The sequence below is a fragment of the Brassica oleracea genome, chromosome C6, assembly GCF_000695525.1.
Source record: "Brassica oleracea var. oleracea cultivar TO1000 chromosome C6, BOL, whole genome shotgun sequence".
NCBI lineage: Eukaryota > Viridiplantae > Streptophyta > Magnoliopsida > Brassicales > Brassicaceae > Brassica > Brassica oleracea.
This window is the reverse complement of record NC_027753.1, coordinates 15,359,394-15,365,211: the sequence shown is the minus strand read 5'-3', so window position 1 is coordinate 15,365,211 and position 5,818 is coordinate 15,359,394.

Genomic DNA, 5,818 nt, shown 5'->3' with positions numbered 1-5,818 from the left:
CTTATTCGCAACGAGAGTTGGTCTAGGATTTAGTTGAATAATATCAAATATTGCTTGCTGCTTGTTTGATTCATCGCATACGCAACGAGAGTTGGTATTAGATTCGAGTTTGAGATATGATAGTTTATCGTAACGAGAGTTTGATAACTTATTGCTTGCATTAGAGTTCTGGAATTGAACCTTATAAACCCTTGGCACCATTGATAGTAGTTTTAAATTCATTGTGTGATAATTCCTAGATCTTGTGCATTTCTCCTATCGCTTACATTTCTATCTATTTTCTTATTTTGTTATTTGCTTTCTAACTGATTTCCTAGCTTAATCTGAAACTCAAGTCTATTGTGTGAACCATAGAATCTGTATGGATTCAATCCTCAATAACTACAACGAACCTCGTATTTGAGAGAGTACCTTGAAGGTTAATTTGATCATATCACCCGCTCATTAACTCCCAAATCGTCAAGAGCAATACATTTTCATTACATATACCACCAGCGTTTCTTGTAAGACCTACGAAAATTTTGCTAGCAAAACATCATCAAGAAATAGCTTACGTAAAACCTCATTGAGTTAAACGAAACAAATTTCCCAGAAGATTATAGGAAAAAAAATTATCGTCAAATATGTGTAATAATCACTCTTAGAATACTACCCTACGTCTCTTGACAAAGATACGCTAACAGTCTTCATAGAATCGGCTACCCACAACTTTCATACAACTAGAACAAGTTATACGAAAATGTCTACGTGAAAACAGCATCAGTGGTTTCCAAAACAACATGGCGATATGAACGAGGAAACCTCACTCCTCGCTTATTAATGTCACAATCATTTACAAACAATACACAAAACATCTCCCATGAAAATAACATGGAAAGTTTCTCATATGACTTGTCCGAGAAAGCTTGCGTAAAATCATCACAAGTTCTACAAACCACTTTTGTATAATCTTTACAAACAAATCACACAAATTAGTTTGCGAGAAAACGAGATCGGCATCATCGCACTACATAGCAACAGAGATATAGAGAGACTTTCCTTTCATGCGTTAAGGTCTCTTCCCTCGTTAACTTTTTCTCCTCGGTCGTTAGCATGACAAGTAAACTATAAGGAACAAGCTCCCAATACTTTTATATGAAACTTCTTGTAAAGTTTTCACAAAACATCTTTGGCCAAATACTTACCTTGGGAGCATGATATACCTTGGTTTTTATGGATTTTGACCATGGTTTAAGTCCAGATTTAGAGTCTATTATCTATGTTTCGAGTCAGTTCTAGAGCCTTTGCAGGCTCATATACGTTTTGGAGCATTTTGTAGATTAAAGAGCTATGTGGAGGATTAAGAGAAGTTGTGCTGAAAAGTTAAAAGTCAGAGTCGATAATTGAAGAGCGTGTCGATCGACACTCACCCTTGGTGTCGGTCGACACCCATGCTATCCGAGCAAACCGACCAATTCTCAAGAATTGCAAGTCAGCCCAAAAGCTTTTCTTATTCATAAAAAGTGCTCAGATCGTGTTTTAACCTATACTAAAGTTCGACCCGCACGACTTATTTCACTTTTCTATACATGAATATTATTTAAATGTTTATTAATAAATATTTTAAATATTTATCTTATTTCAAAATATTTATAAACATAATAATTAAATATTTTACATGCTGTAAAAAATATTGACTTGTGCGCTATACTAAACCTTCGACAAATATTGACCCATTAATATGTTTGAGTAATTTTTCTCTTAACAAAAAATTGTTACCCAAATGTAATAATATTTTAAATATTTTGATTAAATATAGGTCATATGGCGGAATTTAGATACATGAGAAAAAGAATATTGTAAGAAACATTAAATATTATTCTACAAGTAATTGAATGATATTTAAATCTTAATATCGATATATTTTATTGTTGAAAATAATTAATAGTAACTGAAAAGGTTAAAAATATATTTTATAAATATTTTAGATATATATATATATATATTATGCGAGATTTAGATAGATTAAAAAATGAATATTTGGTTATAAACAATCCATATTATTTTACAATTAATTCAAAAATATTTAATCTTAGCATAGATAGATTTTATTGTTGAAAATAATTAATGGTAACAGTTAAACATATATTTTGGAATATTCAAAATACATATATCGTAGGCCTTACAAGCTAAAAATGTGGAGATTATATGATACTTGGAAAATATTACATAATATTATTAAAAATTGTTTTTAAACTTGATTATTCCTAAAATTTAGCTAAATCATTTTAGGAAATATGTTGAACACAAAAATGTAGCTAAACTTGATTTAGGAAATAATTTAATAACATAGGAAAGGACAATGATTACTTAAGTTAGGATTATTTAATACTTCAGTGGCATGAGAATGTTAATATTGAAGGAAAGCTAGGGTATATTCAATTTTGTACTCTTGTTTTAATAGATTAGATTAGTCTATTTTCAGCCATTTTTAAGCTAAGCTGTATTTTAGATTTGGAGAGAAGATCATAACTCTTTCAATTATCGATTGGAACTCATGTTTTGATTTATTTATGGTATCTATTCTGAAGATGATTTGTGTTTCTGTCTTCATGTATGAGTACATCCATCTGTTAAATTTAGGATTTATGATGAATTCTTAGATTGATTACATTGTTAGGGTTATCAATATAATTCTACACCAGGATTGTGTATAATACTAGTTTCTATAGTCGTTAACTAGAAGCTAGAATCATAAGATAGTTGTGAGACAGAGTGTAATCAATTACCTAAACTGAATCATGTTGAACTGGATACTTATTTGCAACGAGAGTTGGTCTTGAAATTTAGTTTAACAAATGGAATCTGGTTATCACATCTGTGTCTGATTTGTTTGAATCCACAACGAGATTTGATTTTTTAGGATATAGACGTAGATAGTCTCTCCAGGGAGAGTTGAATGGCTTTATCATTGAGTGGTTTGTGTTCTAGAATTGAGCGTAATAAAACCCACAGCACCTATTGATTGCAGTTCTAATTTGCCTACGAGTTTCCCTGAGTCTAGCGCCCCCTCATCTCTGAAACTTACAACTGATTTACATTTCATTGTTATTTACTGCATTATATTATCTACTATTTAGGTTAATTTAAATACGAAATTCGTTTGTGTAATCCTAGAGTATCTGTGGATTCAACTGAGAACTACTTTGAACATTTTATTTGAGAGAATAGCTAAAATGGATAATTTGAGGATATCAACCACGCAGGTTCAGCCTTACAACCCTAGGTGTTACAGTCGCACAAATCATTATCTTCAGCCTTACAGCTCAACGGCTTCAGCCTTACGCTCCACCCGACTACCTTGTGAGTTACACCCAATGAATTCGGCATTGAGCCTTTTAGTCTTTGTCTTCCTCGGTGATAACTAAAACAGAGGTAAACGAAAGTCTTTCCAAACACTTTTGCAACTGTAACAAATTTGTCCGAAAACGACTTTCGTATAACTAAAGGAAATTTATATGAAACAATCGCCGGATGATAGGAAACAAAAAATATGAAATCATTTTTTATCATAGTGGCTGCTTCTAAGCCAACCCCTAGCTCGGTATAGCCTCTCACACTTGGCCAAACATTGATCTTAATGCTAACACGAAATTGTCATGATTCCACTCAAAATGCTTCGGGCAATAAGGTTAAACACAGCTTTCACACCAAGCCAAAACACTTCGGCTACAAAACAAAATATATAAGAAATGTTTTTCGTGAAACATCATTTGAAACGTTTCTGGTACAACTTTCAAGAGATTGTTCTTGTCTACTGAGGATGAGCTATACAAAATAATTTTTGGAAAAAGTCATGCAAAATGATTTTTGAAACAAACAAAATCACCCTATTTTCTTCAGACCAACAAAAGAGTTTCTTCCTTGCAAGCGATCAGGTGTCTCTTGCCTTCTTCCTTGCAACAAACTACGAAGAAGACTAACACTTACCGTCCCCTTGCGACAAATTCCAAGGACCCCTCTCTCATAGCCTCATGCTCGACATTAATCGTGGACAAGGCTCTCTCACATAATTACTTATGGCTCTCATGACCTCGTGTTCCCAATCAATCGTGAGCATGACCTATCTATTTGATCATATGGCTTAAGCAAAGCTTACAGTAGAACCAAAAAGTTTATAGGTCATAAGGTTAAAACCAAACCTTCATACCAAAATGAAACATATAGGGTCATACGACTTATAACAGGTTCTCATAATGTTTAATTTACGTATATTCTAAAGGAATAACCTAGTCTTCAGAAACGTGAGGCATTGCAAATATTCAAAGAATTGGACTCCGGCATAAATGTCTTCCTTGATGAAAGTTCCATCTCAGAAATTTTACAATGACACTGACTACCACTTCTCGAAAACACCCCACCACAAAGGTTTGAATCCAGAACGATAAGCTTACAAAACTTATCACCATGTTGGTTTCTGATCACAACAGACGAAAGCCAAAATCCCAAGGAGACTTATTAATTATTCTCCCACTGTAAAGGTAGGTTCTCGAACATCCAACAAAAGGATAATAACTCGCTATAAAAATAAAATAAAATCAGGTTTAGTACCGTCCAAGTAAATCGTGGGCTGATTCTCTGTTCTACAATCAAATATAGTCTTATAAGCTGAGAACATTTCGCTAACTACAAAAAAAGAAATGTACATTTTTATTATGCAATAATTCAACTTGCTGAAGCTCTTGCAGTAAATCCTTCAGTCGTTAATAGATTATAAAATCGTATAGGTAACTTATAATTTGGTTTGTTAAATTTAAAAGTTTTTATTGAAGTATGGTAAAAATAAGTGGTGAATTAAAAGAATTTTTTATTAGATAATGTATTTAACTTGGGAAGAAAAGTATTTGGTCGTCGAACGAAGTAATTAAAGTTTTCAGCAAGATGAGTGAAATCCTAAAACTCAAATAAACCCTAGAGATATCTTTTGAAATTCTCAAATTCTATGTAACAACAACCCAATAAAAGAGCCCATTGTTAGTTCATTATTTGCCTCAATCCAAGAAAAGAAAAATAACGCCTTAAACCTTTCTTACCAATATTTTTATCTAACTCACTTACCTCCTTTTCTCCATCATAAAAAGTGGTTCTTTGCTTTGAGTCACTAATCGTTAAATAATCCGACGACTAGTCCTCATCAATTTTTTCCCACCAGCAAATTTTCCGGCGAGCTTTCGGGCAAGTTTCCAACATATTTTATGGCAAGTGATAGGTGAAATTCAGTTGAGTTTCAGCAAGTTTATCAATGAGTTCCCAAAGCGTTTTCAACGAGTTATGAAAAATTCATTGGTGAGTCGTCCAGCGAGTTTTTTGCATCCCTTCTCTTTATATTTTGATGGTTTTTGCTGGCCACACTACAAGAAAACACATGCTTAACGACGAAATTTAACGAGGAAAAACAATCCTCGTAAATTTGCGTCGAGTTTACGAGGAATTTACGTGAAAAACTAAAGTCATCGTTATTTCCTCGTAACGTAACGACAAAACTGTTTCGTCGTAAAGTGGATGTAACTTTACGACTATTTTACGAGGAAAAACTATTTCCTCGTAAATACGACGTAAACTTTGCGTGGTATTTACGAGGAAATAGTTTACGCGTATTTAGCGAGGAAATTTTTGAATCCAACAACTTTATAGGTGTTACACGTTTTTTTTGCCCACCTAATTAATTTTCGTCGTAAATTCATAGGAAAATTACAACTACCAGATTTGATTTTTCCTATAAATATGAATGTTTGAACATCATTTTAAACACACCAACAACAAAAAACGTGAAAGAAAA